This window comes from Ursus americanus, chromosome 4 (assembly GCF_024610735.1).
Source record: "Ursus americanus isolate L20-20 chromosome 4, mUrsAme1.1.p, whole genome shotgun sequence".
NCBI classification, from domain to species: domain Eukaryota; kingdom Metazoa; phylum Chordata; class Mammalia; order Carnivora; family Ursidae; genus Ursus; species Ursus americanus.
Window position 1 is genome coordinate 74928325 of NC_142130.1, and position 10917 is coordinate 74939241.

General features: G+C 40.2%; 1 long non-coding RNA gene across 2 annotated transcripts in view; it reads left to right on the top strand.

Moving 5' to 3' along the window:
- Window positions 1-9828, top strand: part of LOC148110275 (uncharacterized) — a 48661-nt gene extending 38833 nt beyond the window's left edge. For both annotated transcript variants that reach the window (XR_015724246.1, XR_015724247.1), the window contains exons 4-7: window positions 3845-4053; window positions 4218-4301; window positions 4764-5917; window positions 9494-9828. This is a non-coding gene — a long non-coding RNA (uncharacterized LOC148110275). The remainder of the gene's footprint in view (window positions 1-3844; window positions 4054-4217; window positions 4302-4763; window positions 5918-9493) is intronic.
- The last annotated feature ends 1089 nt before the right edge of the window (window positions 9829-10917 follow it).

Genomic DNA, 10917 nt, shown 5'->3' on the forward strand with positions numbered 1-10917 from the left:
AAATCTTAAAAAAAAAGATTTTATTTATTTATTTGAGAGAGAGCATGAGCAGGGGTGGGGAGGGCTCAATCCCAGGACCCTGAGATCATGACCTGAGCTGAAGCAGACACTTAAACAACTGAGCCACCTAGGTGTCCCCATTTCAGAGGCTTTTATATTGCTGGGCAAAAACTCTTTCTCTGAAGAGCTAGACTTGACATTACCTACTTTCATAGGACCATCTGGATACAGTCAAGGTGAAGGTCAGTAATGAGCATTGTAGACTAAGACCAGAGGGCCCATTCTTAAATGTAGTGTGTGAGATCCTTGTAAATTTCAAAAACTTCTTGGTGGAAAGAATGAGCCTGATCAAAAGACCGAAACTGACTTTCTCACCAACTAAGTAGAAGATTGCTCAGCATAACTTGACTATTTTAGAGAAGTTAAGAGAAATGATGTTTCTTATCCAATGTTGTGGAATGAAACTGATGCCCATTCCAGTTGTAGGTCATACATGCTTTTTTAACCAAAAATATGACCTGATTGCATTTAAATTTTAGAAGGATGATTGTCACCTACAGAGAGGAGGAATTGGAAGGAATTTTTCTCATTGAAAAATGAGACAAGTTAGTTGTGAATATCTACCATAATAAGGAGAATAATTAGGGTAGTTGGTGGGAATAAAGAGGAGAGGACAGGCTCCACAGTATTTCAGAGGATAAATCACAAAGGGTGCAATGCAAGTTTTAGGATTTAAAATGTGAGTTGTTATGGCTTAGAGGCAAAAGCAACCCAATGTCTATGTGTTGGTTACCCCTGCCTTCTGCATGCCTGGCACAGTGCCTCATACTTAGCAAGTGCTTAATAAATACATGTTGAATGAATAAAAGAGTGAATAAATCCAATGCACAAATATACATGTTTTTGCTGCATTAAAAATGAGTCTGGTCAAAGACTGTCAAGACAAGCCATAGACTGGGAGAAAATCTTTACAAAAGAAGTATCTGGAAAAAGACTATTATCTGAAATATACAAAGAACTTTTAAAACTCAGCAATAAGAAAATGAACAACCTGATTTAAGAAGACCTGAAAGACATCTCACCAAAAAAGATATACAGTCAGCAAATAAGCATATGAAAAGATGCTCTACTTCATGTGTCATTAGGGAAATGTAAATTAAAACACTAACGAGGGGCTCCTGGGTGGCACAGCGGTTAAGCATCTGCCTTCGGCTCAGGGCGTGATCCCGGCGTTACGGGATCGAGCCCCACGTCAGGCTCCTCCACTGGGAGCCTGCTTCTTCCTCTCCCACTCCCCCTGCTGTGTTCCCTCTCTCGCTGGCTGTCTCTATCTCTGTTAAATAAATAAATAAAATCTTAAAAAAAAAAAAACACTAATGAGCTACACCTATACACATATCAGAATGGCCAAAATCCAGAACACTGACAATGAACAAATGCTGGTGAGAATATAGAGCAACAGGAACTCTCTCATTCATTTCTGGTGGGAATGCAAAATGGCCCAGTCATCTTGGAAGATAGTTTGGCAGTTTCTTATAAAACTAATCATACCCTTACTATATGATTCAGCAATAACACTCCTTAGTATTTACCCAAAGGAGTTGAAAATTTATATCTATACAAAAACCTGCACGTGAATATTTATAGCAGCTTTCTTCATAATTGCCCAAACTTGGAACCAAACAAGCAAGATGTCCTTTCATAGGTGAATGGATAAACTGTGGTCCATCCAGCCAATGGAATATTATTCAGCAGTAAAATGGAATGAGTTATCAAGCTATGAAGAGATAGGGGGGAACCTTAAATGCATACTAGTAAGTGAAAGAAGCCAACCTGAGAAGGCTACATACTGTGTAATTCCTACTATATGACATTTTGGAAAAGGCAAAACTATCAAGACAAAAAAAGATCAGTGGTTGCCAAGGAGTAAGAGAAAGGGAGAATGAAGAAGCAGAACACAGGATTTTTAGGTGATTGAAACTACTCTGTATGATACTGATATGGTGGATACATGTTATTATACATTTGTCAAAATCCATAGAATACAAGACACCCAGTTAAGCATCTGACTCATGATCTCAACCCAAGTCTTGATCTAAGGGTTGTGAGTTCAAGGCCTGCATTGGGCTCTGTGCTGGTGGGGAACCTACTTAAAAAATATTTTTATATATACGACACCAGGAGTGAACCCTAATGTATACTATGGATTTTAGGTGATAATGATGTGTCAATGTAGGTTCACCAGTTGTAATAAATAGGCCAATCCAGTGGGGGATGTTGATAGTAAGGGGGGTTGTGTGTGTATGTGAGAAGGTAATGAACCTAAAACTACTCTAAAAAATAAAGTCTATTAAGAAGGGGAAAAAAAAAATCTGGGAGCTAGCATGAGGATTCACAACTTAATATCTGAATGATGGTTATGTAAACAAGAGCATTCCTACATTGCCTGGATATTCTGACCAGTAGACTACACTTGCATAAAGATCAATTAGCCTATCAGTGAAGACGAATAACTGTGTGGCAGGAGGAAATTCAGGTAAACAGGATTATTATAAGGTATGTGTTGCAGAATAGAGTATGAGAATTTGAATCAATGTGACCCAGTTTTCTGTTCCACGAAGGTCAGGTAATTTTGAACTTTATCAGAACTCTCCACTAGTTACCGTGGGTATCAGCTCTGGGTTTCCAACCCACCACCTTTTTACCAGGCAGTTGTAGCAAAAGCACATTTCGGACCATGTTATTCCAAGCAAACAAATATTAGCTGGTAAGCAGACACAAAACAATCATACAGTCTGTGTATACTTGGAATATTATCAGTCTCAACCGTGACCCAATGACCAGTCTCTACATGAAAGGCTGTCTTCAAGATGAAGACAGGCATATTCTGCTGGAGGGAGGGTCAGGTCTTTTGGTCACATCAGATGACAGGATCATCCACTGATGGGAGAGGTGCAGCACCATATGCACCTTTGGTATGAACTGTCCCCCTAGTATGAACTAATGACCAGGATAGATACTTGTATATACGTTGTTCCTGCAAAGATGGAGATGCCCACCTCCTAACGATCACATAACTTAAACTCCACTAATTTTGCCAATTAGAAATTCTTTCTAACACACTCAATAATAAAACTTATGAAGTTGATTTTTATTTAATGATTTTTTTTTTATTTGAGAGAGAGACCATGAATAGGGGGAGAGCAAGAGGGAGAAGCAGACCCTCACTAAATGGGGAGCCCAACACAGGGCTCGATCCCAGAACCCTGAAATCATGAAATCATGACCTGAGCCAAAGGCAGACCTTTAACCAACTGAGCCACCCAGGCACCCCTGAAGTTGATTTTGACAAAAATACTTTTGAATGCCACCTGGCCATTTCTTAGGGTGTTAATTCTATTTGGCCATGTCATATGCTAATTGATCCCTAGGGTGTAGGTAGATTAGAGTTAAATTGCTCACACAGAGTTCCTAATGTTTATATACCACAGTATTGTAAAGCAAGTTACAGCCGACAGTAAAACCGAAAGAAATATCAAGAAACAGATTTTTTAAAAGCTCCAACATCAAAGTGAAACTGTACTTCTGCTTTGCTCTGTACTGGTAGCTATGAGATCTAATTGTATGTGTCCTCAATTATTGTGCTGGAGAGAGTGAGTGTATATGGGCTTTATAACATTTAAACAAAAACAGTTTAAAGCAATTTACTGCCTTGGTTGATGTAGCATCATGGCTCCTTTATGAGATTCCCCATTAACAAAGCCCTTTGTGTAAGGCTTTATTTGATGGATTTTTTTCTTTTCTTTCTTCTTCTTCTTCTTCTTTTTTTCCCCCTTGTAACCAGAAGAGCCACAAGTACTATGGCTGAGCAGAAAAATATCCCAGAGAGAGGTTGTCATAGGAACTGTGCCAGAAGAGCAACGACTCAATAGAATGTACTATCCAAAAGGAGAGGAAGGAGCTGATCTTGAAGCGTCTCTTACCATCCGTTTTAGGGAACAAATCTTTCATGAATCTCCTCATGGAAATTGTCTGCAGTGACAGCAGGGATAGGTGAGATACTAGGACGCTATGGGGCTGATGATATATATACCTCAAAGGATTTTTGTAGAAGATTAAAATAGATAAAATATATTAAATACCTACTGTATAAAATCCCTGAAATATATTAATAATAAATGACAATAATCTTTACTATCTCATGTAACCCTCACTAGAGCCCTCTGAGGAAGACACAGTCATTCAAATTTTCCAGATGAAAAAATGAAGCACAGAGAAGTTGAATTGTTCATGGTCACATGGTAAGTGGTAGAGCTGGAACTCAAATGCAAGATTGTCTGACTCTAGGGCTCTTGCCCTTAACTTCTCTGTTGGGCTAAACTAGTAGGCAATCAATAACTGATAATAATTATAAAAATGCTTTTTTGGTGGCGGAATAGTAGTGGGAGTTTAAATTGCCATGAGATACATATGGCAGAATGTCACAGCATTCTTTTGTTTTGTTTTTCCCTTGAGCTTATTTTTCTTAAACCACACAGAAATGTGGTCCCATAGAAAGACACTTTGTCCCATTCTCCCCTCCTTACTCCCTAATGCAGAGCTTCAGGTTGCCCCCCCCAATTGATGTCTTCCTAGAGAACTCTGAAAAAACTAAGAACCTTCTCTCTCTCCCTCCCTCCTTCTCCCTCTCCCCCTCCCTCTCTCTCCCTCTCCCCCTTCCCCCCTCTCTCTCTCTTCTTTCTGCCCTCCCCCTCTTCCTGAAGGAGGAATTCATAGCTGGAACTGCCTTACTATATCTTCCCCATAGTTTTGAGACCCTATGTTATGGGCTGAATTTTGTCCCCTCCAAAGTTAATATGTTGAAGTCTGTTAAGAGAAAATTATTTGTTCATTATTCATTCAAATCACTCCTTTGTTAAGAAATACTAAAGCAGAATTTATTCAGGGGACTATCACAATAGGTATAGGGGCCAGGACAATGGGGAGGGTGTAGTAGAGGAGAGAGATTGGGCTCAACTTCAAATGTAAAGAAAAATGGAAATTTGTAGCCACAAAGCAGGAATGGGGATCAGTGGACAGAAAATTACTAAGAGGAAATATTATAGGTAAGGGAGGATTCTGTCTAAACTAACCGGACAGGATTCTTGCTGAAGTTAGGCCAGGGTGATTAGATATCATCGGGGGAAGGTGGATGACGAGGAACCCGAACAGATATTGAGGGTGATCAGATATCAAAGATGGGAGTTTCTTGTTAAACTGACTAAGCAGGATTCTTGCTAGAAATAGTCTACAAGGAAGGACATGGGAGCCCAAGGTCAAGCCTAGTGAAAAAGAGAGCTCAGAAGAGCCTGACCAAAGTTTGGTCAAGGTGAGAATCTTCATCAAATCCTAACCCCCCCAGTACCTAAGAATGTGACAGTAATTCGAGATAGGTCCCTTAAAGAGATGATTAAGGTAAAATGAGATCATTTGTGGTGTCTTTATAAAAAGAGGAGGTTAAAAGACAGAACACATACACACAGAGGGAGGACCATGTGAAGACACCAGAGGAAGACAGCCATCTATAAGCCAAGGAGAAAAGCCTTTAGAAGAAACCAAACCCACCAACGCCTTGATCTTAGACTTCTAGCCTCCAGAACTAGGAGGAAATAACTTGCTGTTGTGTAAGCCATTCTGTCATGGTACATTGTTATGGCAGCCCTAGCCAACTAATAACCCTACAGTGGTCTGAGCATCTTGAACTTTATTCAGACCTGTGTCACCTCTTCCTCTTGGCATCTCTGCTCTTGGCATTCTGTGGCTGTGTCTTTTTCATTGTAGTTAAGCACCAGGTGTGGAATGAGAACCTCTGTGTAAAATGGCACAGGTTTCCTCGGAAAGGGCTCTGTGAAGACTAAATTCAGGAACATTAGCCAAGGTATGTGGTGCTTTCTTTTGTGTTCTTTTTTTTTTTTAATAGGGATTTTTTTTTTAAGATTTTATTTGAGAGAGAGACAGCCAGCAAGAGAGGGAATACAAGCAGGGGGAGTGGGAGAGGAAGAAGCAGGCTCCCAGCGGAGGAGCCTGATGTGGGGCTTGATCCCTGGACTCTGGGATCACGCCCTGAGCCGAAGGCAGACGCTTAACGACTGAGCCACCCAGGCGCCCCTTTCTTTTGTGTTCTTATGCCTGCCTCCAACTTAACCCAGAGTGGATCTTCCTCGATGTAAACACCACACTTTGTTCATCTCTAGATGCAAGTTCTTACAGGACTGCACTGCCATTAACTTTTTATATGTCTCTTTACCACCTCCACCCCACCCCCAGTTAATTTCTGAATTCACAGACACTGAGATTGTGCCTATGAATTATTCATTTCTGTACTCCCTACAATTCCTGGTTCAAAGAAAGTACAAATTTATGTTTGGATTTTTTGAATGGAGGTTATATATATACATATATATATATAATGTATGTTATATATATACATATATATATAATGTATATTATATATATATATAATCTTCTTTCTTCATCTCTGATGAGGGGATTTTTGTAATAGAGACTCAAATTTAAAGCACATTAAATATGTTATGCTGTAATAGTCAATGTCATAAGGAAAAGTTTATTTCTATTTTGTTTTTAAGATTTTAATTTATGTATTTTAAATATTTTATTTATTTGTTTGAGAGAGAATGAGAGAGAGAGGGAGAGGGAGAGGGAGAAACAGGCTCCCCGCTGAGCAAGGAGCTGAGTGGGGCTCTATTCCAGGACTCTGGGTTCATGAACTGAGCTGAAGGCAGATGCTTAACTTGCTGAGCCACCCAGGTGCCCCTTAAGATTTTATTTTTAAGTAATCTCTATGCCCAATGTGGGGCTCGAACCTACAACCCTGAGATCAAGAGTCACATTCTCCACTGACTGAGCCAGCCAGACGCCCCAGGGTCTATTTTTATTTTAAATGCTCTAATCCGAAGAATTAGAGAAATGCCTCAGCCTCTTCTTACAAGCCTCTCTCTACAAGACACTGCAGGTATGATGGAGATGGGTTGTCTAGGAAAAATGGTCATCATGACCTGAAGGAATCGTACTGCCTACTTTACTCTCAAGATGTAGCCAGCACTCCAGGGAGGGGGTTAGGCATCACTGGGGAGAGAAAGGAGATTGCAGAGGAAAGAGATTCCCAGGCTCCCAGTCAAGAAAGACTCTGTAAAGACTATCAGGCAGCTCGTTGGAAAATAAATATTTCACTTGCGGACATCCTTTGGCCTTCTTGTGTGTCTGGACTAGTTACTAGTAGGGTTCTCTTTGGTAATGAACTGTGCCTTCTTCTTGGAATTTTGGCAGAAGAAAGGGAGGATGTATTTGATGATGAACTGCATCTAGCTGCTCATGCTGAACCCTGGAAACAGTGCACCCGCTCCTCAGTCCTGACCAGTGGCAGATGCTCGCTATATTGGGGGGGGGCGGTCTAGTTAGAAGCATGTTACAGTCTTCCATGATACAGCCCTTCACCTGGCTCTTCCAGAGACATGATCCAAGGAAGGCCAACTTCTCCTGAGTGTTAGTAAAAAGCTGGGTCATGAGCAGCCATTATTTTTAGACAACAGTAGGTGATGGACAAAGAAAGACACGTAACTAACAACATGTGTTTTTGCACTGCGTGGATCACAGTCCTTCAGGAGTTTACTGTTGATAAGACAGTTGCCAATACGCTACAGAACTGTGTCAGGAACACCAAAGAAACAGAATCAATCATTTGTGAAGAAGCAGATCTAATGGATCTAATGGATCTAATCCTCCATTAGACTTGGTATATTATCAAAATAAGAGCACAAGGGAAGGTCAAATCTACCCTCCAAGTTCCTAATTATAATTCAGAGAGCCAAGAGGGAAAGGGAAGGGAGAAAAAATAAATAAATGAATAAATAAATAAATAAATAAATAAATAAATAAATAAATAAAATTTTTAAAAAATGAAAAAGGCTGCTTGGATTTGGGAACACTGAATGGAAAGATATTTCTGTCTTTGATGTCAAATATCCACGTAGTCACTTTTTTTCCCCTAAAGGCATTTAATTTTGTGGGATTGAATCCTTCTTTATGATGCCTAGAAAAATATAAATGCCATCAACTGTTTGATCTCATCTGAGTAGTTTGAAGGCTGTTTGTTTGTGGGTAGGGAATTTAACACCACAACAAGCACTAAAACCCTACAACACGTCAACTATGAATGATTTACAGCCAACAGTCACAATGCAGGTCAGATGGTGCATTTCTGATGTTAAAAAAAAAAATCACTTAAAAGTGTGTATCCAGAAAACATAAGACATTTGTATTATTTGTCATCCACTGAAAGCTAAATAGCATTGGGATATGGTTATTTTAAGTTACAGTTTGAAAAACCAAAACCAGTGATTGCTGAAAACAAACCAAAAGGGAAAAAAAATGTGCTAATTTAAATGGTTTTGAAAATTGGCACAAAGGAGAAAAAAGGGCCTTTCTTGTGATATATAAGGAAAATCTGTTGAAGAAAATTAGCCCCTACAGGAATAGGATTGATAATGTGACATTTACTCACTTTGATCTAAATTTAACATCTACCCACGTTTTCAACGTTCCAGTCCCCTTCTGGTTACTATAGTGATCATACCTTGCAACTCAACATTTCATTCCTGGGTAACAGACAACAATCGTGGATAACAGGGAGGGCATAGGTAAAAATCTGCTTTATTAAATACTATCTGGGAATGCCTGGGTGGCTCAGTCAGTTAAGTGTCTGCCCTCAGCTCAGGTCATGATCCAGGGTCCTGGGCTCGAGTCCCACATCGGGCTCCTTGCTCAGCTGGGAGCCTGCTTCTCCCTCTGCCTGCCACTCCCCTGCTTGTGCTCTCTCTCTGACAAATAAATAAATAAAATCTTTAAAAAAAAATACTATCTGGAGTTTCTTAATTGAAAAGGATCTCTCTCTTCCCTGCTCCCTCTCCCTCTTTTCAGCATGTCTTAGGGTTGCTACACCTAATGAGGAGATTGAGATACCCCCAAACGCGAGTTGTGCAAGAAGACTCGAACATGTTTAAGCACTAATTGTGAGTGTAAGGACCTTGACATGATGGCATAGCAGTGCAGGGGACTCAAAACATAAGGGTTTCTAAAATCAGTACTTTGGGAGGCACCTGGGTGGCTCAGTAGGTTGAGCGTCCAGCTCTCAATTTCGGCTCAGGTTATGATCTCAGGGTGGTGGGGTGAGCCCCGCATCTGGCTCCCTGCCCAGCGGGGAGTCTGCTTCTCCCTCTGACTCTGCCCCTCCCCTGTCTCGCAAATGTGCTCTCTCTGTCTCTCAAATCAATCAATCAATAAACATCTTTAAAATAAATACTTTTCAGCTGGAGCTGTCCTAGAAAGTCACTCTTGATGTTTAATGAAACCGTGGACAAAAAATATACCCTCAATAGCTGGAGCATCTGTTCTGTCTAGTAACGTACCATATTCTATGTTTATTCTTCTAATATAGACAGATCCATGATGTGGGGAGATTTGTTTTTTCCACAAAAGCAACTTGTATTAGAAACTTACAGATAAATGCAGAAGAATCTCCTGACCACTGAAAAGACAAACAGTAAGTACTTCATTATATTGTGCTCTATGCTTTTAAAACATCTTGTCAAAAGGCCTTTTTCAGCTCTCCAATAAAAAGAGCGTCCGAAAAGATTTATACCTGAGTAGCACCGAGCTATTCCGACATTCACCTTTCTAGGTATTGGCCCTGCGATGCAGTCTTAATGTGTTAGAGACAGCGACAAGTCAATTGAAATGCAGGGCTCTGAAACAAGGACTCACCTTTTTTTTTTTTTTAATTATCTCTACCTCCAACATGGAGCTTGAACTCCTGACTCCAAGATCAAGAGTTACATGCTCCACAGACCGAGACAGCAGGTGCCCCAAGAACCCACAGTATTATTTGGGGGGGGGGGGTGTTTTAAAGATTTTATTTATTTGAGAGAGAGAAGGTGCATGAGCAGGGTGAGGGGCAGAGGGAGAAGCAGACTCCTCGCTAAGCAGGGAGCGTGATGCAGGGCTCAGTCCCAAGACTCTGGGATCACAACCTGAGCCAAAGGCAGATGCTTAACCGACTAAGCCACCCAGGTGCCTGAACCCCCACTTTTAAATCTAACTTTTCCATTGCCACACAGTAAGCAAAGGCAAACATAAACAAAAATTTTAATAAAACAGACCAAAAATATACTGAAAAAGTGGAGAGTGATAAAAAGAGAAGGGGAATATTAAGAAATCACAGTGTTCAAATATGTTCAGAAAGCTAATAGTAATACTAATGGTAACAGTTACGAATCTCTCCTCATGTGCCCAGCCCTAAGACAGGTACCTTAACTTTCATCCTCATATTTAATCCTCATGACAGCTATAGAACACTGTCATCATTAACACCTCCATTTTACAGATGAGAAAGTAAAGCCGAGAACATAAAAGTAACTTGATCAAGCGTTTCCAATTACTCCAGTAAGTGGTAGGACTTGGACATATTTTAAAAAGTGATAACAACAAAAAAAGCCCAGGTAGTCCAGAGGAGACATTATGGGTAGTTGGTCTCACCAGTGCGAAAATATAACACAGGGGATCCTTGGAGCTTGGACGGTAACCCAAACCAATTAATTCATAGTCAAGAGTCCAGAACAGGTACCCAAAACTCCCCTTGAAAGGAGGGAACCAGAAACTGGGATGTAGATTTGACTTCGATAAAGCCTTTTTGTTTTTCTATATATGGAAATCTTCATGTGCCCTTTAATAAAAATATTTACACTTATGTATATAGCCACATCCTCCAATTGGGAAGTGGAGTAGGTAGAAATTCCTTAGAATACCCGATATGCCAGCCCATGATAGTTGTAGACTTTATGTTTTTTCCTCCTACAAAGTAGT